This window comes from Lampetra fluviatilis, chromosome 10 (genome assembly GCF_964198595.1).
Source record: "Lampetra fluviatilis chromosome 10, kcLamFluv1.1, whole genome shotgun sequence".
NCBI lineage: Eukaryota > Metazoa > Chordata > Hyperoartia > Petromyzontiformes > Petromyzontidae > Lampetra > Lampetra fluviatilis.
In genome coordinates this window covers 12,806,511-12,830,820 of record NC_136284.1, presented here as the reverse complement: position 1 = coordinate 12,830,820, position 24,310 = coordinate 12,806,511, and the positions used below count along the sequence as shown (strand labels likewise).

General features: G+C 42.6%; 1 protein-coding gene across 1 annotated transcript in view; it reads left to right on the top strand.

Annotated features, from left to right (window-relative positions):
• Nucleotides 1-1,045: 1,045 nt before the first annotated feature.
• The window catches only part of LOC144934590 (zinc finger E-box-binding homeobox 2-like), a 195,538-nt gene continuing 172,273 nt past the window's right edge, over nt 1,046-24,310 (top strand). Inside the window, exons 1-2 of the mRNA XM_078860561.1 lie at nt 1,046-1,074; nt 4,135-4,205. The gene's annotated coding sequence lies outside the window, so the exon portion shown is untranslated. The remainder of the gene's footprint in view (nt 1,075-4,134; nt 4,206-24,310) is intronic.

Genomic DNA, 24,310 nt, shown 5'->3' with positions numbered 1-24,310 from the left:
AACGCTTTTCTGTTTTGCGTGTATTTAATCATAACGTTGATTACGTCTGCAATGGTGTCTAAGTGGATTATGAATGAAGCCAATGTGGCATATTTTAACTGAGTTTAATGGTGTGCGTAAGCTGTTGTTACACTACTCTGTGATGACACACGGACGCACAGAAGCCGAAAGGAGGAGACGGTGGTTGTATCCTTCTCGTGATGCCTCGCAGGGTTGATGGCTCATGATTGATGATCACCAATGTCTTGATGAGTTCAAAGTTCAAAGGCAAGATACCCTCATCTCCGAAGCTCACCCGGCCTATTGATAGGAAAGATCGTTTAAATATGTAAGGTATACTCAGAATACATAACTGAAGATTAGTATTTGAATTTTGCAAAATTTAGATTTTTTTTACTTCAAAACTTTAATCTCTGTGTAGAAGGTGAGCAATGGGATATTATGCTTTTTATTCCTCTATGTGACACGGCTCTACAATTTATTAAGCATCTTTAATTTTAAAAACATGTGTGCATCTGTACAAATCACAGCACACTAAGAACACCCTGCAGAGAACATGTCTTCACGGGGGTTTCACTAATGTAAAAGTATGTGTGCGTGTCTATATATAAACAGAAGTCTTTTATAAAGCAGATTTCACAGGAGTCTAAATCTAGACGTACTTGCCCTGTCGAACAAAGGGACACGTGGTGCCTTCCACTGTGGTTGAGATACAACGAAAGCCACACCTCCTGTCCCCCCCCCTCTGCCTCAACCCTTCCCCACAATACAGCCCCTCCTCCACAGTCTCCTGTGTTTCCACTAAACCTGCCCACCCACTGGCTACCTATCACCCCCCTACCCATCTACCCATTGCCTACACCCCCCCCCCAGCTTCCTTTGCCCCCCGCCATCCGTCTCCCTCTCCGGCTGGAACTTGCTGATTAAGCTTCTGTCTGAGCCGCTGCAAATCCCACGCTGAGAGGCAGGAAGGAGGATTACGTAGGGCCCCCTGCTTTATTAATGCTGAATGCTGCATTTGTTTCACACTGCCGCAAGATAGCTACGGAGGAGGGAGGCAGCACGGAGGCTTGGGTGCGTTCATTTGTCTCGTGCACGCAAGTCTCGCGACAATGAAATGTTTTGCTTGCACTCTGTGCATCATAAAAGCGGCAGCCGCAATTAATTGTAACTTTGTGTCCCAACAAATGATGTTTTAAGTTAGGGTGGCGATTGTTTTGTGTTTGTGTGTCTATGTGTGCATAAGCACATAGAGTATGATGGTACTGGACAGTATCTCTGCTGGCTGTCCTGAGCCATTGTTTTAAATTCTACACGGGAACTCGTGGTACAGCCTCACACTGAGAATGATCCCTTTACCGACCAAGCAGAGTTCATAGGTTGAGTCAAACCTGCATCGGATTTCAACTAATAATTTTACGAAGATCTCAAAGCTCTTAATTAACAACATAGCTGTATCCCACCATTAAAATAATAATGATAATAATTGTCGGTAGTATTTTGCCCGTTCAATACTGGATTAAGCACCCCCCCCCCCACTGTGATGGTCAAGGAGGTTGTTTGACCACAGTTCACTCCACTTATCATTGTGACGGGGGTGGGATGGGAGTTTGGGGTGCCAGGATCAATTCAAATATCACTTGCCACTCGTGTAAGTCACAGGCAGGACTTAAACTCGGGTCATGGGGCTTATAGAGCAGTGTGCTAACCACATAAGTTAAAAATGTTATCGATGCTATATATATGGATATCCTGGATACGCACTTGCATACACACACACACGTGTAATTATTTATTTTAGCCCACCCTACCATAAAATATATGGTGTATTGTGGCGTCAACCTCGATGGCTTTATCACTGACATGCATGAACAATTCCCCATAGAAAAATAAAACGTTTAGTTTTTATATAAATTGCACAATGTCATTGCCTTGCAAAATATAATTAGAACGTAATGTTTTAATGTGCACACTCCCAAAACTAACAATTTCAAGCATGTTTATGGAAAATATATTACACTGGTACAGCTGAGACTTTGTTTTGTTGTATTACAAACCCCCCGTCTATTAGTTTTAGTAGATTTTAACTCTGAACTAATTTTTGTTGAAAGGGAAAAATAATGTTTTAAATGAAACGTTAACTTACTCAAAACATTAATAAAACACTCAAAGAGTTAGTTTAGTCTCAAGAGGAGCATTTATTCCACCCCACCCATTGCTTTAAGTGGCTAAAATATTCGAAGAAAAAAAACAAATACAAAAAAAATGTTTGTTGGCATATCACTTAAATACATACCCCATAATGTATCCCCTCAGTAGGTGTTTATATATTAACGTGAATTAAAACAACATTCTAGGTAATTTTGAAAGCTCTATTCATCCAGAAACTATATCAGTTACATGAAGAATTATATCACAGTTTTATATATATATTATTGTTATAAGGGCATTGTATTGTCATGACGTATGTTATGGGTCTTGCGAGAGCTGATCATTTTCAGAGATTTCTGACGTCACGTGGGCGTATTCCATGGAAATAATTACGTCCTGCCGGTAAGGCAGCCAGAGTTGGCCTGTTTATTTAAGTGGTGACATTTCAACCCAGATAAGGGTTTGGCCCGATGCATTTGAAGGCTGCATTTTAATTGCGACTTTCTCTAACGATGAATCAAGGCCACTCGAAATTGCAACTGAAGAACGCACTGATGAGACAGTTGATTGACAGTTATGCACAGCGCTCGCGATTGCACTAGATATTAATCATCCCATCATCCCATGACGACATCACCGTCGGCCTGGGATTCCAAGCACCGAAATAGCAGTCAGTGCGCTCGCCAACACACGCTTTAAATGTACCGTTACAAGAAACGATTGCGAGACTATTCGCAAGCAACACGGTGGCCTTTGGAAGGGGCCTTCAGCTTGCATGTGCAGTACACTATATACATTATGCTACGTGCAAATGAGACATACTTGGGTGTAACAGATGCAAAGCACTCTAAACGGCTTATTTAAATTCTTCTTCCCAACATGTTTGGACATGCTGGTACACTTACACAGTAGCCATGAGTTATTCATCGGAGGGTATTAGAGGACAATCCACTACACTCAGCTGACTTATAAAAGCAATGACACCATGTTACAATAAGCCAATAGCATCACGTGTTGAGCTCCAACCTATGACACCAGCCGAGTCTAGCATTGAGGTGACAATCGAACAGGAAGCAGATACCACCACTGTGGTATTCCATTTACTATGATGCTCTTGTACATTTCTCCATGAATACCAGTTGGCCTCCCTGCGAGGAAACTTTGGGGCATTTTTTTGACAAATCTCTTCTACCACCTTTGTCCACCGAGCAGTATAAAATTGGCAACACCTCAGTCAATCGGCAGGTCACGTGTGAGCTCGTAACGGGTGGGTTACTCTCACCTCTTCCAAGACATCTAGTCAGCGTGGAAGAGTAGGCCAAACTGTTCTAGAGGGGTCCTCTAGAGCTCCCTCGAGTGGAGACCTTTTCGCCAGCAGTGCCGCAAGCAAGCAATTGCCGGGCTGCAGCTGTACCTTTAAACATCTGGCCCGGTGTCACTGTCAGCGTTTTCCATTCAGTGGCTGGTCTCTGCCATGAGAATGTGGAATTTTCCATCAACGGCTCAGGGTCACCAATGGAGACGCTCGCTGCCACAATGTCCGACTGAATGAGGAGAGGCACCCACCATTGAATTTATTTTGAATTATGAAACGTCTGCGCACATGCAAAGTATAAAATGCCATAGGAAAAACAATCGAACACTTAGAATAACCTGTGGCCTGTATATGAATGTCACTACTGTACACGTGAATGGAAATATCTTAAGGTGAGAGAAATGTTTACATGTTAAGTTACTTTACGCTTGACTCTTAAAATTAAACATCCTGCACCATAACTTACGGCCTAGCGGTTTGTCAAGCCTCCTTAGAGCTTTGTTATGGTAACCCACTCCCTTTGTGTTCACGTAAAAAAAAAGCACAGATTTAAAATAAATAAAGGAAATTGGTAAAAATAAACATGTTTTAAGCACTGGAATTGACAAATAAGTAAATGCTGATGAAGTAACTTTTCACGGTGTGTGTTTTGCTCTCACGGGCTCCAGGTTTTGCTGAGTTCCCGAACTAAAGACGTTGCCAACAAAAACTACAAATGGCATTCGGCGAACACGCAAGGGTGAATAAAGGCATGCGATGTCTCACACACACCTCTACGCATATCAGGCATTTGTTGAAATCATCGTGGTTCAGTGCAAAGCAATGTGATTCAGGTGTTTTTTTTTTACCGCTGCTAAAATTTAAGTTACGTGTTCAACACAATCGTTAGCACACTGGGCTTGAAATCCAAAAGTCATTGGTTCAATTCAATCTCCGGGTGCGGCAGTTTAAACAATGGGCACGTTTCTTCAATGCCTCTGCTCAGTCCACGCAGCAGTATAAATAGGTACAACACAGTTAGTCGAACGGCAGGTCGCGTGCGGTGCGGTAAAGTTTGGGTACTCCAAACTCTTCCAAAACGTTTTGTCAGAGTGAAAGAATTGGCCACAATATCGTCGAGTGGAGGCCCTTCTGTATATTTGGAGTCTGAATGTCTCTTTCTCCCCGTGGTCGCATGGAATTTTCTCCGGGTCCTCCAGTTTTTCCTTCCACAGTTATAAACATGCGTTTAGAGTATTTGGCTGCGAAACATTTTCACGTGATAAACCACTTCGTTGAACTATCATTTGTGCCCAGGTCGCTTCTGAAAAAGAGCTATATAACTCAGTTGAGCTTTAATTTAAGCTCTCCATTTTTTATAATAAATATTTTGTCACTACCCACATACATGTTTAGGTAGTTTCATGGCTTTTTAACGATCAATAAGGTTTTTTTTCTTTCTGGTTAACTTTAAACAATGTCAAACGACAAACGATAGTGGCATGCTCTTTGAGGAGCAATGTATATTCCACTTAGAAGCTTTATATAAACTCATTGTTTCTCCTCTTATGTCTCGGTAGCAATTGGGCTTTGATCGATAACAACAGCGTGAAATCACACGATCGTCACAATAAAGCATTGCATTTATTTTAAAAGAGCAGTAATTGTATAAATGTACAGATGAAACAGTTAACTTAATTTCACACTCAAAACGTATAATTAATTATTCAGAATCTTATGGGAATCAATGGGAATGTATCTTGTGGAATACGTCTCAATGACACATCTATTGAAAGTGCGCGCGCGTGCGTGCGTGTAGGGTGTATGGCAGTGCTCCCTGTAGTCAAACTGTGTTCTCACAATGCCAGGATACACCTGCGCTGTGTAGATCACTCCCACAGAGGTGATTGTGTGCTTCTCAGCAGCAGCCAGACGAGCTCTGGGCACGGCTCATCCCACCGTCGTCACTACTCCCGTGAGTCGGTAATTAATGCCAGACGGTACTTACACAGCATTCTACTCTGCGGGCCAAAATCCTGAAACCCGGATCTTTATCAACGGCGCTCTTCTGTAAATGGCCTTGGCAAAAAAAAAGTGCCAAAAAAACACTTGAACAAGGTCTGGCACTGGATGAGAAAAAAAGGAAAAAAAATCCCTATTGCGCAATAAATAAATATAGCCTCCAGCTTGCGAGTGAAAGCGCTGCAGAAAAAAAGAGGAAATGTTCAGATCGTGTTCAACGGAACAACGTTTTATCTAATACGAAACGTTGAGAGCGAATGGAAATTAGTAGTGTTGAGGAACAATTTCGAAACATAATACATTTTACACGCATCTACCACGAGGTCGGGATGCCGATGCCGTGGTGTGACGGTTGGTGCACTGAACTTTAAACCCCGAGGTCACAAGTTCGATCTCACAGCACGGCAGTGGAAACAATCGGCGAGTTTGTACAATCTCCCCCGCCGCCTCTGCCCAGCCGGCAGCATGGACGGGTACACCACGGAGTTCGTCAATCGGCGTGCGGTGGGGTAAAGTGTGGGGACTCTCACCTCTTCTAAGACATCTGGATAGCATGGAAGAAGTAGGCCAAATACCCATTGGGAGAGCTTCTTCCAGTGGAAGCCTTCCTGCCAAGCAATATTCTTGATAGTGTTTTAAAATAGCATGCATTTCTTTCGTTGAACACAATGATTTAAAGGGAAAAATACCTTTTGAGTATACAAACTACATTTTAGCACTTGTTTTACATAGAGTGTGCACATTTCTATGAACATGTATTCAATGAATGTGGCACACACGATTACCTTTTACTGAATGCCTGGTGAATGTTTGGGCAAAGTAGAGAATGCTTCCAAGCGGCTGATGACTGTGAAGATGAAGCGATGAGATCAGGTCATGTGCTGGGGTGGGATGGATGGTAGCAGCACTGGACCATGAGGGATGGCAAATGTGTGCTGAGGCCTTCATCCAGCTATAGATAGACATTGCCTGGCGATGATGATGACAATCTATGGATGGTATTGATATGCACACACTTCATATGTGCCAGTATTATACTTCACAAATACGTGGACACGGACATACACGTTAACTTAAGTCTGTATGCATACTTACGTACACATTCACGTCAAGTAATTGCCCCTCAAGTGCAGATAAGCACTTATCTCTTTTTGTTTCCAGAGGCGAGGCAATCCACTCATGCTTTTTTTTTGTTGCAAAGTGGAATACGTTTTACCGACCTGGAGGGATGATGTGCTGAGTTGACTCCCAGTCAGGATTGCAAGCAGTAAACTTCGATTTTACCACTGCACCGCACAAACACGTGCGTTGAATGTAATCTTAAAGTCAAACTGTTGACAAGATATTTTCATGGAAGATGAAATGCGATATCGCTCTGGTGGTGTTTTTCGCGTGTAAAACTGGTCGACACATTATTATGATTCCGTTCTTGCCTATGGAACTATGTCCAGGAGATACATGCCACTGTCGATATCTGTTAGCCAGGGAGAGGGTTTCAGGAGAGAGTTTGTGTAGTTCATCCGTTGTCAAAGCAGCGCAGATGACAGTGGTCCATAGTTTGGGTTGCCTGGCCACAGTCGCCCTACTGTGTCTTGTCTTTAACTTGCTACCGAGACATAAGAGGAGAAACAATGATTTCGACTTAAAGCTTTCGTGACTGCAGGGATTCATCTCTTGGTTCTTTCGGTAAAGTCACGTAGAATGGAAATATAAAAAGAATAAAAAAATAAAACATAATAAAATAATTATCACGACGTTTCGGCCACAACGCAAGCAGCCGTCCTCAGGTGAAGAACAGGTCTGTCGAGAAGACAGAGTCTGATAATTATTTTATTATGTTTTTTTTATTTCCATTCTACGTGACTTTACCGAAAGAACCAAGAAGATGGCCCGTTAATGTTTCTGATGTGGTTGATATTTACACCAGTTTCTTCGAGAAACGTTAAAGCCGGGAGGTGAGATGTCTCGGGTCAACAATAAGGCGTTTATTCTGCAAGTCTGTGTTGTCCCACTGTTCGCCAGCACTCTTCTGGATCTGGGTGAGATTCTAGGATGGTGACAGAGCGATCACAGAAGGGGGATCGGGACTTGAGTCGTCTGTGAGCTACATTGCAGACGTCTTGGTTGATGGGTAGGTGTTTGGTTGTCATTGGCAAGGAATCGTGTACACTTCCTTGCATTCTAGATTTGAAGCTTCCTTGCAGTTTGCGTGTCTCTGGGGATATTTGTTAGCAGAATGTTCACCAGAACGGGGAGCCAAGGGATTGGTGTTAGTTTCCGTGGTTTGGTTGCGATGCGCATTGCGTTGTTTAATTGTGCACCTCGTGGTTTGATGCATGAGCTACATTTCCAGGCTGAAGCACAAAACGCTGCCACTGAGCAGATTAGTGATAAGGCAGCAGTTTGCAGCACATCAGCTGATGTGCAGATCGTCCCTGTAAGTGTCTGTATCAGGTAGATTCTTTATTGGTTGTAAATGTAATACTGATGTGTTTTTTTTACACGAATTTACTTCCTTTAAATATGCTGTAGTATGCTATTTCTTTGCACGCAGGCTATCGTTGGATATAACAGCATTAGCTGTTACGCCATTGATAGAAATGCACAGCAGTTTGTTGTTTTTTTGCACTTGAATTCTGTTTCTTTTGTGACCTTGTTCTGTTAAGACAGTCAGCAGTGGGTCCAAAAGGGCATCGCAAAAGTTCCCAGAATCCTAAGGACAATGGGAAAGACACAGACGGTAAAATGTGTGTCTGAGCAAAACAACAACTTTTTTTTAATGAAAAAAATAAGAATAGGTTTGATACTGCCAAAGAGGTCCCATTTTATACTTTTTTTGTGTTCAAAATACCAATAAGCCGTATAAAGTGTTGCGTAGAGAATGAGGTCTGGCATTTCCTGATAAGCGGGAGAAGTTTTTGTTGTTGTTTACGAAAGGACCGAGCCACGATTCCAAACCTCAGTCGATGTTTTCTTATAAACACGGCCGTGCAACAATCGGTTTGGAGGAGGTGAGGGTGAGTGGGAAGGGGGAGAGAGGCGGGGCGGAGGCCGCGGGGCGAGAAGTACATGGATTACTCAGAAACAGCTTTTTTTAGAGTGTGGTGGACAGGGAACTGGTGGACTTGGCGGACAACATAAGGAGAGGGAGGGAGTTGTACGAGGATTTGACAAGGACGGGGTGAGAGGATGTCGGGAACTGTGAGATGGCGGGGGGCAGTGGAGGTCTTGTGAGGTTGGAGGGGGGAGCGGATTGGGGGGTGTGGGAGTTTGAGTGGATCGCAAGAAGCTTTGTCTGCGGCAGCCTTACCACCCCACCCCATGCTCTGCCTTTCACCGGTTGTTCCTGTTTATGCGAAGGCTCCCGATATCTCGTGGAGAACATCATTTCCTGTTTACTGACTGCGGGCCCTCTTGCTGTGTAATACTCGTTGCAGGGCACTTATCCTTAAGTCGACTTGTGGAGTATGTTGTTTTTGTTTGCAGCTGAACGATAATGGGAACAAAATTAAATGTCATTAAAAGCCTCTGTCAAAGCAATGTGGGATTTCCAGTGTTGGTGGTTAAGATGAGCTGAGCTGAGACGAGCTTGTTTGAGCTGGAATGTTTTTTTAAAATATGTAATTGAATCAATATGAACATAAATAAATTATTATAGCTTTATGACACCTTAGGTGATACTTGATACCAGGGGGATACATCACATTGTTGGATTTCCTGTACACAATATCCTGTATATAATACAATGAAAGTTGTATTTATATACCATATTAATGTGCCCGCGGCTCAAGACGCCATGCCGAAACAGTGGGCATATTTATTTTTATATAGCGAGCCGTTCAATCATTGGCGCTGTGAGAAGGGAGTTCTAGACAATGGGGGCAGCAGAGGAGAATGAGCGACCTCCCACTGAGCGACTGGGGGCTTCGACAGAAAACCTTTGTACCTAGACGAGAGCTCAAGGAGCGGTGCGGGGTTGGTGGAGTATAGATTGGTGGTTGGGAGAGGTAAGCAGGGGACGAGTCCCCGGAGCATCTTGAAGATGGTGAATGTGGTGTTGAAGCAGGATTGGGATCCTGCAGAGGGTATTGGGTCGTATGTTTATTGAACTTCTTTCTTACTGTATGTAGCTAACCGCGCTAATCGGAGGTGCGGGTGAAGGACAACAAACTAAACACAAAAAGCAGTTCTAAAGAAATTAGTTTTCAATCTAGATGTCAAAGTGGACAGCTCCGGTAGGCTTCCTAATACCGGAAGAACGTTCCAGACGACCGCAGAAGCGCATCCGATAGTCCGCGATGCGGTGACCGTCTTTGTTAGATGGTGAGCCAAAAGGCCTGCGAGGCTGACCGGCGTTCGCTTGATGGTGAATGCTCCTTGAACAAGGTCAGCGAGCTGTCGTGGTTCTCCGGCACTGTCATATCGGATCATCTGGAGTGTGGAGATGAGGGATATGGTGAGGCTGTAGAGGAGAGAGTTGCAACAGTCGAGTCGGGATGTGATGAAGGCGAGTGTGAGAGCCTCAGCGGCAGCTGGCGTGAGTAGATAGTGGACGCGGGAGATGTTGTGCAGACGGGGGGATAAGGAGTTGGGGTGATCTAGCGTCTGAAGGGAGAAGGATATGTACAAATAAATATTCGTTGACATGTACACGTCCAGTAATATGCTACCTAATGTAAAGGTGAGGAGAGAGACTTTGTAAAAACAATTAAATGTGGTTGTGAAAACAATGCACGTACTATTAATGACTGTTGACTTCTCACACCTACTGACATTTGCATGAAATACTTTTAGTCGTGGTATCAGATATAGTATGTGTTCAATTATTTAAGGAGACAAAAAGAAAATTAAAAAAATATTCCTCCAGCTTAATTTTTTTGTCGGCATTTTGTTCGTTGGAAAGCAATGCTGTCAAACGATGTGCCTGTGTGCGAACTATGTTTGTTATTTATTTGGCTATCTACAAAATTTATATGTGCATTCGGTACACATCTGCATAACCTTACAAGAATAAAAGCCAAGTATTTCTAAACTCGACATGAAATTCAACATATGATAGAATTAACACCCTGGTACTGTCAGTAATAAATATCCTAAGTGCTATTAAACTAATCGAGTGCATTGTCAAAAGTGAGTTGCAGTGGAATTTCAGTGCAGCAATAAAGTTGTGTTTTTAGGTGTTTACATGCCATATGCTAATGTGAGGGATTTCTTCTTCAATGTTTTTTTTATTCTTGACCAGATTTCTCACTTCTATTTTCTATTCCTTAGCAACACAGACAGGCGCATTATATTTTGACACAATTCACCATTGTTCGCCAAAACACTGAATTAGATGCCAACATGTTTTTTTTTCTTTCTCTCTCAAAGTTCAGCGAAGTAAAAAACTTTGAAGCGAGGCATGCTCACGAATGGCAACAGTCCGATGCGGAACATTGAGTGCACGTTTTTTGGAAGATTGGCCTCTTTTTATTTGCAACTCATTTTGAAAGAACTTTAAAAAAAAACTTGTCTTTAGGGAAAAAAAGACATTAACGTGATGCACAATGTACAAAATTCAAGTTCTTACTTTCAGGACCCTTGGCAAACATAATTGAACTACAAACTGATTGCATTGTGTTCTGTGTTTCACTGCTGATGTGCCAGTTGGCTGTCCCAAGAGTTTACCTAAATTCTAACCGTCAATCCAACTTACATAACCACAATAAGAACAAGCTATGTCATAGGTCAGATATAATTCTACTAAATGCAAAATAAATTGGCAATAATAGCTTGCTACAGCATATAGTCGCTGCCTAGTGTTTTCTTCTTTGCTAGTGAATCAATCATAAACTTTAAAAAATAAGTACAGGTGTTATCAATAAACACTTTGAGACGTCTCATACTCACATGTAATAATATGTGATGGGAGGGTGGTGCAGTGATGACACCTGTTCAATACGGCGATAAGGTCCCGGGTTCGATTCCTGACACGGGTGCTTTTCCGTTTGGAGTTTGTACATCCAACCCCTGTTCTGCATAGGTTTTCATCTGAGTTCTCCAGTTTCATCGCATAGCAAAGAGAACAAAATAAATGCAACTGCTCTTGGACAAAACAGTGCAATGCTGAAAAACGTTACCTGCAAATTACTCAATTGTGACTACATTGCCCCCGAATGTGAAAACCAGACAAGACCAACTTGAACAATAGTCATGGGACTCTGTGAAGCTTTCAATAATAATAAACACATCAAGTTTCATTTATTAGGTATAGCCCTGTGAGCCATTCGGCTCTTGAATCGGGTGCAACCGCAACAAACAAAAAAACAAAAACATGAACAAGAAAACATCTTAAAGTGACTATGTGCAAACAGAAAATCCAAGAAAAGACAGCAACATATGGCAGAAAAAGCACCGTACACCAACCCTGTGTGCAAAAATCCCAGTGGGATGCAAGTCAAACAACAACAACCACAAGACAACTTAGATTAAGGCCATCAGTCTAACTCTGTACTACAACAAACAAACATGGCCAAACCGAAAAACTTTTCACAATCACCAAAATAAAGCCATAAAAGCATTGAAACAGAGATCATAGGAACTGTGACCGATTTGTCAAGCAGCTTTACATCAGTGCACTTGTTGTGTAACATAATGAGTACAAATATAAGTAATTTTAGTTGGGGTGTCTTTTTTTAGTATTTTCTCAAAAAAATATTGACCACCCTCGAATAATGTACTTCTTTATTTACAGAAGATATAATTTTATTTAGCCAAATTGAGCAAAGTAACAAACATACCATAGGACGTATTGACTGTAGTGGCGGCATAGTGGCAGGTGTATCTGTACACGTGATGTTAATAGGTGACACAAAACGTGCACACACATATATATACTGGGTGCTTAAAATTTATTTTTTAACACTTACATGGGACTATTGTGTTTAATGTAAAAAGAATGGAAAATACACTGGAACATGATAACAAATGCGTATTAATAGCTTCAAAAAGTCAGTCTCCACTTGTTCACCATCATTGTCAACGCGTGCCTGGAATCTTCTCCAGGTGGTCTCCAGAGCCCGGAAGCTGCATATTTCTTGTGGTTTTGTTTCAAATTCGCGGAAGTGTTAACATTTTTTTGAAGCACGCTGTATATACTGGGTTCAAGTTCATTTCAAGTTCAAGTTCATTTATTAGGTATAGCCCTGTGAGCCATTCGGCTCTTGAATCGGTGCAACCGCAACAAACAAAAAACATGAACAAAAAAACATCTTAAAGTGAATATGTGACTGAGTGCAAACAGAAAATCCAAGAAAAGACAGCAAAACATTGCAGAAAAAACACCGTACACCAACGCTGTGTGCAAAAATCCCAGTGGGATGCAAGTCAAACAACAACAACCACAAGACAACTTAGATTAAGGCCATCAGTCTAACTCTGTACTACAACAAACAAACATGGCTAAACCAATACACTTTTCGAAATCACGAAAATAAAGCCATGAAAGCAATGCTGGTGTAATGATGCATCAATCCATTAATTAACATTGATTGTTAACTTCACATTACCTGCATTGAATCATCTGCGTAAGAGTCCACGTTTTTAAATTCATGTATGTCTTATGTAATGGGTTATTGTGACCCACCGCGTCCTAGCCCCCACTTCAGCCACTGGAGGCTGTTACATTCACAACAATACAAAAAAGTAATCGATTATTGAGTAGAATCGCGCGCAAACTAACCCTTTATTGCATCGCGGTAAGGCGGTGTGGGTGACAATTGTTACGCCACTGAAACACACGTGCCCAGAATGTGCCAGTGAAACTGTCGGCCCTTACTAGAAGCAGACAGATGCAGCGTTACAGCTCACGCGAATGGTCATAAAGAAGGGCTGGAAATGTTCCCAACGTAATCACTGTAACATCTACAAAAGAAAAGGTACAGCGGCCTCGTGTAACCTTTTTAGAAATACTCCGTATTTCCGCTGCAGGCAAAGGTTCCCATTAACTTCACTGGGATTTACATTGTGGATTATGGTGAGTTTACTCGACAAACATCTGTGAGTCTTGGGATCATTTTGTTTCTGACTGCATTGTAGTGCTGAGATAGTTCAGTGGTATGCTTGTGTGTGTGTATATTTGTCAAAGCAATAGTGTGGAAACCCGTTCAGGTCTGCAGCTGACTTTCTTAGCATGGCTTTGTATGCAGTGCAGCTCTGAGTGGTATTACATTTTTCATGCACGCGTGCGTTTTTTATAATTATTTATGTTTCTGTGTTTTTGTTTGTAACTGAATGGATATCAGCCAACCGTTGCTTAAAAGGTGTAGGTAAAAATAAAATTAATAGAATTATTACTTAATTATTACTTCTATTAATTTTATTTTTATTCCTACATGACTTTACCGAAAAAACCTAAGAGTATGAATCCTTGCAGGCACGAAAGCTTCAAATCGAGGCTTAAAAGGTGAATTAGATTGTTTTTTTGTCACGAAGAAGAAGAGAGAGAGCATGTTTGTTACGGGAGCGTCATGTTAGCAATACTAAAAAAGTTCGTGTACGATGATTAGAGGCTCCATCTTGTATTCCTATCTTCATTTCTGCATCACACCAAAACACAAACACAATTCGCCACGAAGCGTTGTCAGCGTTACCGCGACAAAATCTGATTCCGTAATCCGGATATTGCTTTCTCCTGGGGAAATGTAAGAAAAAGACGTTTTCATTTTCAAAACTTGAGAGGCAAAGTACAGTCGTTGCATGCTTGACGTCACTAACAAATCACGTGCGTTGTTCCAAATCTCCGAGGCTGTGTTTGTTTCGCGTCGCATTGCGGCAATGGCATCGCTTCTGATGTGGTGACGCGGAGCAAGTCACCGAACATCCTCGGTCACGTCTGAGCGGCAGCGACAACATCCCGCGGATGCAGATTGGCAAGTGGTTCGGTAAGCACCGAACCTCCTACCCCCAGCAGGGAGTGGATTCCAGACGTCGGCGTCGCGGCTACTTCGGGCGCGTCAAACCAAACGAATACGTTCGAAACGTAACGCCAAAGTGATGTTGCGTTTTTTTGGTTCTTTCGGTAAAGTCACGTAGAATGGAAATAATAAAATAATAAAAATAAAACATAATAAAATAATTCTCACGACGTTTCGGCCACAACGCAGTCTCCTCGACAGACCTGTTCTCCACCTGAGGACGGCTGCTTGCGTTGTGGCCGAAACGTCGTGAGAATAATTTTATTATGTTTTATTTTTATTCTTTTATTATTTCCATTCTACGTGACTTTACCGAAAGAACCAAGAAGATGAATCCCTGCAGTCACGAAAGCTTTAAATCGAAATTTAATGTTGCGTTGTTATAAAAATGAGCAAACTGCGGGCACACACACACACACACGTGACGAATTGTACGCGTGTGAATATGTACGTCGGTGTTGGTACGCCTCGAGCGTGTGTTTGTGGACATATGCGGCAAACATGTCTCTAGTAATCGTACAGCACTTGCTTGCAGCACTTATATGTGTATCTTCTGGTGTGGGTAATCTTCGTCTTTATTACATCTTATTGAACATATACATTTTTTAAAGATTAATATTGAAGACAACATGCATGGTTTGCAATAAGAATAATACCAATCGTAATGTCCTCTTTGTCAATCCACTGCTGTATAAAGGCCTCCCCACACCATGTTCATGATGGTCGATTGACCATACTTCACGATGCTGTTCAGTGCAGTTTGGTGAAGGGCTGAGGGCCAGATAATTATCGCTCTCCACTGGTGTGAGCCATGGCCGGGAATCGAACCAAGGTCGGTAGGTTCAGAGCGCGGCACGCTAACTATTGCTCCACTGCTCCACCGCACGTTCGTATAATACCATCATAATTTCATGTATAGTTACAGCACGAAGAGAACCCACAGTGGCAATGTGGAACTTCCACCACTGGCGCAGGGCCACCAACAGAGTGGATGAGCTCCACCGCACTGCACACGTGATGAGTGGGCAGACCCGTTGACTTGACACGACAATCAACTTGCATGATGCACCCAGCGCACGACAGATTTTCAACGCACTTAGTGCACGGGCTTCCCACTCGAGCCCGCGACGTGCAAGGTTCGTGTCCTCGCGGGCCCCGAGACGTCGATCCGAGTGCGGCACCTGTGGCACACCCTCGGAGCGGGGCGGGCGCGTCAAGCGGGAGCGCACGACCCGTCGGTGCCATTCCTCTCGACGGCGGATGAGCAGGGGGACCCAGCGGCCTTGGCGACCACGCAAATGTCAGCTGCTCTCATTAGGAGCCCCTGTCACACACTGCACCACCGTAACCCCTCCTCCCCAACCCCCCACCACACACACACACAGGCCCTGGTCCTCGGCACCCGCTGCACTGCGGAGCTTGCCAGCCGGGGCTGTGAGCCGAATAGAAATGCTTTACAACATCCAAAACGCAAGTGCGAGCCTTAATAAGCTTTAAATTGCCCAAGTGACACCGGCTGTTGGCCAACCGTGAATGTAAAACAGTGACGAACCTTAACCCGTGAGTGGCCAGATTGTGTCCAAGGGCAGCGTGGTGCGTGTCCAAGAACGTGCACGCGATTCCGTGTTTCGCAGAATGTGATTCAGGTGTCGGATTAATGCGATGGTTTAGAGCGAAACGAGCATTGGATGCACAGTGCTTGATTGTATTTTGGATAATGTATGCATTGTTTTAATATATATAATAGGACCGGTTAACGAAAAAAAAAACTATTTATAAGACTTTTGGGCTACTTGTACGAAGGCGGGTTAAAATATTCCTGGAATCACATCTAATTAAAAACAATGTAAAGGTGATACATATGCACGGCACAGATAGCATCGGATAATAAGCAGGCAGGTCTTTAGGGATTCCTTACTATTATTTTTAAAAGGTCACCTTGTGGGGTCCATTATGACATTTGTGCAACATTACATTAGCGTTTAAAGAGAGCAATGTGATAAAGTGCGGTAATCTGCACACTTCATTAAACATATACTCTGGGCCCAATATTGTAAAAGCTGCAATTATTCTGCACGGAGAGAACGTAACGGAACTTGTGTTGTACAACATTAGGATCATTGCAGAATAAATCACCGGTAAATCCCCTCTATGCCATTGTCCAATCGTATTAACATTTATTTACATTTGCATATTCACATGGAAACATCAATGTATCATCAGCCATAAATCGTTTTTTTTCATTGCTGACCTATTGCTTAAAGCCCAAGTGTATAGGTTGTGAAGATGCATGCCTTCTCCCTGTTTGGTATTAAATGTATTACTGATGGTTAAACGCAAGTACAATGACAGCATTAAAATGCTAATTTGAACGAACATATTGAACCAACAGATATATTCCAAAATCTCAGATATTTGCCCAGCAGAGTTCTCAGAATCCCTCAAATATGCAACAGCAAACAATATGCATTCACCACTTATTCTGTGTTATGATAGATTGGGACTCCAACAGACTCGTTTTAGTTTTTTGTTGTTTAAACATGGTGCACATTTTAGGTGATGACAATTAAACATGCGCAAATATATAAAAAAAGAAATCGCCTAACAAAAATGAGTGAAATAGTTAAAATTCACCCTTTTGTTTCTGCCAACTTCAAGAGACGCCTCTTAATACGTTGTCTAAGTAAACTCCAACGTTAATATTTAATCACGCAACTTTTTTTTCACCAGGTATTAATTTTGCACGAGCCTTTGGAAGAATCTATGACCACAAAAATGTGTCAACCCAAAGTTAAGCCGAGAAACGTCACCACCACCATTAAATGTGGAATCGCATCAGCACTTCTCTTTTCAAATGGAGCAAAGAGGTGACGTTCGTCGTTATTTTTGCAGAATGCTGGCATGTGCTTGACTATGGAACATTTGCTGGAAATATAGTACGTCTGCGAACGGCCACAAAAATCTAGCAACCAAATGTATGGTTCCTATTCTAGCCCTCCCTTTTAACTTTGTTTAAAGGAAATAAGCAACTTCCATGAGCCTGTGCAAAATAAAGGGTATCGAAAAGTGCTTAATATTTTCTAAACTTCTGAACAGAAAAATACTGTAAGTGCAGAATGTGATAGGTCAAATGGTTACCGCTGATGCAATGTTGTTTTGCTCTTTTTTTTACAGTACAATAACAAAAAAAAGTTTCCAGCTAGATCTAACATCTTGGTAAAACTATTTGCGAGACTGAAATGCTTCAGTTTAGAAAAACAGGAGCAGGGGTTAACCAGGGATTACTGATGCATGATGTCACCGTGTGCGTGTGACACACAGATTCATCATAATCTCATAAATGGCATGCTGGACCCCCGAGGTCCAACTCTTAACCTCCGCACTTCCGGACTTGTGTCACATGCCAGCTTACAAGGCGGCTGCTGCTGCTGCTGCTGCAGCACAGGAAGGCTCTATGTGCGTTCGGGATCACCAGGTTGTCGCCTGACCACTTTTACCCCAAAGGACGGCTGATGTCTTGGCCACTATTCATTGCTGTCAGGATCATATGGCGTTTTCAGTGGGGGGGGGGGGGCAGGGGGGGGGAATGATAGCCGAGCGAGTTTGCATCGGGTTTGACGATTTTACTCCATTTCGATTTAAAGCTTTCGTGACTGCAGGGATTCATCTTCTTGGTTCTTTCGGTAAAGTCACGTAGAAGGGAAATAATAAAATAATAAAAATATTTATTATTTTTTATTACTTTTTATTTTATTATTTCCATTCTACGTGACTTTTACGAAAGAACCAAGACGATTTTACTCCAGTCAAAACACTCTTTTGATTTCTGTGCAGATTCACAGACGTTTGCTGTGTGATGTACATTAGGGCCCGTGTTCTTAATCAAGTCTCCGATTAACGCGGTTGGCTACGTACGGCGTGAAAGAAGTTCAACATACATACAAGCCTTAGGCGAGCCAATTACTAACAATACGGGCGTAAGTTTTAAAGACAATAGAACATAGTTGAAAAGGATAGGTAATTTTATGTTGCCGTAGCCCAAATCCATCATCATCATCATCATCTGACCAGCTGGTATTTTGAAAACAACAACATCTCTCCATGGCTCTGTCTTTCTGTCTTCTTCAGTCTCTGTTTTCCGAGGCCTCCCACAACACAAAGTTCCACATCTTCCTTTCTTGCTTTTTTTCCTTCAAAATTACCTACAATTAACTACATGGCCACATTCAAATAGATCGTCCTCGCCGAAAAGATAACGAATCCCATTAGGTGCTCACCCGGTGAAGTAAACTGAACCGAAAAACAAAATCCAATCTTCGCTCATATTTCTGAGCACTGAAAATCATCACCGTGGATCGTGATGTCCTTTCGAAGACTGAGACAGCCGTGCCGCGTGCCCATGCAGTTGCAGTGATGCTGTGGGTTCATCTTCACAGCAGCCCCCGTAGCGTGACCTTGTTTAAAGGAAGCCGGGATACGACAACTCTGGGGAAGGGATGGAGGAGAATGGCAGTCAATGTTAAACTAAAAAAAATGCTAAACAGAACGAGTTCCCATTATGAGCAACGGCTGCAATGTTCATCGCTTAATTTAAAAAAAAAATTGCGTTTTTTTCCACCCCCTCCAACCAACACTTTTAAATCTCGATTAAAATCGAATTTCTTGAGAACCGCTTTTTTTTCTGTTTCGTTTGTTGTCCTTCCCCCGCACCTCCGATTTGCACGGTTGGCTACGTACGTTGCGAAAGAAGTTCAACACACACACATGCAACACTTTTTGAATTGTCGGATGAAGGTTTCCCCAAACTGCCGGCGTCTCTCATGATCAGGCGATGTAACAATCCGCCTGACCCCTGCAAATGAGCTGATTTAATTGCTCCATCTCCTCCGTAGACGTACTCTTGGACGCGTTCCATTCCTTGTATGCCTCTCCATCATTATTCTTCACCGTGTGCCACCATCTCTCCCAGCGACACGTCCTGCCCAAGCCCAAATGCTTTCTTAACACTTTGAACGATGTCATCAAGGTGTGTATTGCTCTTTCATGCCGGCATTGCACCGTCGCTCAGTGTAATGCCAAGCGTGCATCCGTCCCTGCTTCTTTGTCCACTTTTCGATTTTCGAGTTGTTTTGGTAAAATTACCATTTTTTTTCTGAACCGTGTATCAGAGCAGGCAGTGCTGCACTGGTTACAAAGTTTATTCAGACAAATATGAACTTTTGTATATAATACATTTCAGCTTTCTAAAAGCACTCCAACTGGCTCTCTTTCACCTTTTCATTTCATGCCATTAAATAATTATTGTAGAGGATATATTTACGTACATGTCATTCATTTGTTGTCACGATGGCTGTTAGATATTGCTTGTTATGCCCTACATAGCAGGCGATTTCAACATAGTCGTTACTTAATTTCAAGCGAAATCAATCCAGGGGATGCCCAGACCTGGTTCAGACCCAAATGAACAATGGTTTGTGGCACATGGTCACGAATTGAACCTGTATCTATGCAGCCACTTTGCCTGTATTTAAGCGTGCACAGACGCAATCACCTTGGTTCTGGTTGAGTCATCCAATTGAGAGGCTAAGTGATCAAGGAGTGATGGGAAACAATTACACGTATTGTTGAAAGGACAGACAGACATTATGTAGATGAATGACAGTTGCATGCGCAAAAGCCACACAAATATCCAGACACATTTTGACCAGAATGACGGTCAAACAGATATCCAGATAGACAGAGGGATTGGAATGTGTACGTTCAGTCAGCTCGACAGACACAATAGTAAACAAACATGCAAGGAGACAGTCACATAGTCGACCAGATAGAAAGACAAAGAGAAAGCCAGCCAGTCTCATTGCCGTGCAGAATCAATGTGCCAGACTGAACTTTTTTTGGTTTGTTTCCTTAAATGAAGAGGACACTACTCAGTTGTTTTCAGTGCCTTCGGAGCATTAAAGGACTTGCTCCGTTCAGCGTAATCGCGGACCCGCAATACCCCGAGCATTTTATTCCGCTGTCAGCCAGGCCATTGAGCTCGCCCACACAATAGCAGCACTGTCGTCAGGCCCTAATGAGCTGTTTGGAGGCACAACGTATCAATGGCCGTTGTGGTAGCAGGATGTGCCAGGGTAGACAAGTGGACCAGTCAGACTCCCATCCCAAAAAAACAACAACTCCACCCTCTGCGCCAGCCAGCGACTCAATAAACAGGCCCTCCCAAACCCCACTGTGCCACGATAAATCATAATCGCACACTAATTGCACCTGTCATGCCACGGTCACGGCTCATTCTGCCATCCTTCACCCTGGGTGCTTGGCCCATCCAAAAACCCTAAAATGCTGAGCGCCAAGAACTGGCCCGGCGTGCGCTTCTCCCCCGCCGGGCCACTTGACTCTTCCTGTCTCTCCCTCCTGCTCGTCTGTCGCTCACCCCCGAGTTGTCCGCTTGCACTCGGGGGGCTTCACATCAACTGCTGCTGCTGCCGCTGCTGTGGCTTCAGAGCACCTTTTTCTTACACCTGCCGAAGCTTTGGTGGGTGGCCCATCGCGCTTTCATCCTGGACAAATGTTCACGCTCGTAACGATGAAGAAACAAAAAAAAACATCAGTGATGCTGGGCAAAGACAGCACTTCCACATTTTAAACAAATGTGTCCCGAACCATTCCTGAATGCAAACGAACATTTGGTGAAATATAAATTGTTTGTCAATGTGTTTAAATTAGCATCAATTGCCATGGAAATGTGGAATTTTCACCACTTGTTTCAGAAACACTTGTCTTCCTTTTTCTGTATGTGATTGAGTGTTGTTTTTTTGTAATATGAGACTGCAAATGATGTACACTTGCTAAGGCTGCACGTATTCCACTGTCACTCGGAGAGAAATGCTCTCCATAATAATGGAAGCGTATTTTAATCACTTAAAGTCTCTTATTAAAGATGTTCGTGAATAGTATAATGGAAGATGGCTTGCTACTTCATCATTTGCTTAAAAACACGCATAGTGATTATTTGCCAGTATTAAGTGGGGCCCAAAAGAATTCGCTTTTAATATTAATGATTTAATTTTCCAGCAGGTGATTTTATTTTTGTAATTTAAATCCATTCCTGAAAGAAGTATTTTTTTCAAAACATCTCCCTTTTATCTTAACTGACCCTGGCCCTTTTAGACTAAATGTGATTTCTGCCATTCGGTATTGAATTACGTTCCTGTGAAGCCAGATACCTGAGCTCCCATTCTCATTTAGGGCACTTAAGGGTTGACTTTCCTGCAGCAGCTGTTACCATAGCTCGCTTGCGCGTATGATCCATCAAGCAGCCTCCGCACACAAGCGGCAAGAACCAGGAAACATCATATGGCATGTCGGCTCGTTTTAAAACACAACCCTCATCTCAAAGAAAGCAATACATAAATAAAATAAAATAATCTTAAACGCCATTGCAGAGCAAACAGCATAACAAGTATTTCAATGATCATTATTATAATAATATTATTGAAAGTCGTGTGTATACGTTTCTCTTCTCTATAACCTTCTCAGGTACATTGCCTGTGTAAGATATACCCCCAAGGAATTAGAATAATAGAATTAACCATCTGCTCCTCTATCTGTGTTCACAGAAATGGGGCCCTTTTTCGGTTGCTGTGCAAATAGTCATCTGAAAACAATACCAGAGAAAAGGGCTTTCTGCAGTTCAGTGCCCGTCTAATCTTATTTTTTATGCAAAGCTAAAGGATAAGAGCAAGGAGGTTGTAACGTTAGCCATTCCCCCTGTTATGCTGTAAGGTTTATTTAATTAATGTCCCAACAGCTGGGCTTGTTAAACATTTACAGCGCAGCTTTCCTTGAAGACACAAGCCATACGCTTTGCTAAATGGCTCTTATCTGTAATGTCCATTAGCATTGTAAAAACACACATCACGCTCTATTTATAAGTGATAGGCCACAGAGAGGATATGCTCCGATTTTCTGTTCTCCCCCCTCCCCTTTCACTCCCTCTGCTTGTTCGTGCAACACCGTTGGAGCGTGCCTGGAAATGGGAATGGGCACGACTCCGGAGGTGTTTTCTGGTGTCAAATTTTCACGGCTTGAGACGGGGTCACGACCTCCCTGCCTCACAGCAGCTGATGCGCAGGTTTAGACTCAACGCCCCCAAATGTCAGCAGGCAGTCAGACCAATGGATTTGAAGAGAAAGACCCTTTCACAGAGGTCACCGTCCTGGGAGGCACTATGCAACAACAACAAAAAAAAATCCTCGTCTGACCCACAGAGCTTTCCTTCAGTTGGAGTTTTAAAGTCGTCAGGACTGTTAGGACTGTCATGTGTAAAAATAGCAGCTCAAATCTCATCCCCTGTGTACACGAGGCCTGTTTGTCTCGCGTTATCTTTATTTTTACTTAATGGCTCAAACAAAATGACCAAGATCGATGTATGTTTTCTGCTATTGAGATAAAATAGCTCTTCAAATTGAGACTGCGGAATTTATACACGAGCCCTTCTTTCAAGGACAACACTGGTTCCCGCCACAGGAATGTGGAATTCTCACCACTGAATCGGGAGAAAAAAAACTGTGATTGAGATGAGCAACAACCAGAACTGTTTGATGGACACTATTTCACTTTGTTAGTCAAAAATTAGAGTAAACTCTTTGTTATTATTAAGTTTGAGCTGTGCCAATGGCCATGTCTGTAAATGATGTCAGCATCTTGGACTTTACAGCAAAATTGCATTCTTCTTTTCAAACAGCACCACAGAATTATTATCTGGCTCTGGGATTTGAACCATTGACCTCATTCAAACTGCTTCATTGATGCGCACACTGGACACTCGGCAATCCAATGACCCAAAGCACCAGTCAACAAAGCTACGATAATGCATGGTTTAGTGGGGTTTTTTTTTGGTATGGAGAGGTGTTTGGATAGTTGTTTTCTTATATATATTACTGTGTGTCTGTCCGCACAATGACACTGATCTTGACACAACACAAACAACTTTACACCTTCATTCTTGAGTGTCATATTCTCGTAGCTTTCCCCGAGGGCACAAGCGTGGATTCATTCTACTCGGGAGAGTTGCCACTGTCTTAACCCGATCTACACTATTCCAAAAACATAAAAAAATGGATTCGTGGTGGAGTACATGTTGGAGAAAATATCAGACAGTAACATCGTCATCCAACCAGAGGCCTGATTTAACTCAACACACTGATTACACTCACGCAGATGTTACATGTATAATTTAACGAGAATAATTGACAGCACTTTTTGTCAATCTACTGCCGAATGAAGGCCTCCCCATGTCATATCGGTCGCGGGGGTCGTTTGGTCATTCTTCACAATGCCGTTGTGGGGAATTGCGAAGGGGGAAGGCCTAGGACTGATTCTAATATCAATTGCCAGCGATGTTAGCCATGTTTTGGAATCAAATTGGGGTCACCGGATTCACAGTGCAATGTGCTACCACAAAATTAGATGTACGTCATCATCAGCCTTGGTCAATTCACCGATGGATGAAAGTCTCCCCATGCTTGCCCCCATCTCTCGCAATCCTACGATGTAGTCATCCAACGTGCACTGGCACATGGGCTGATTTTATCACTCCATCTCCGCGGTGGATGTCTGTCAATTTACATATGATGTAATATGTTTTTACACTCCATAGACTGTTGCATTTACTTCCACACTGCGAGAATTAATACATTATATCACAACGAGCTTCGCAAGCCAGCTGATCATTTTTTTGTATATATATACAATTCCAGAAAAGGTTTTAATTACATTTTTTTTTATAATTATGGTTTAAAAAATAAAATGTAATGGACTGTACTTGTTAAAGCGACTCAGACACTTTCCCGGTGTGAAAGTTTAACCATTTTCTACTTTCCAAAGT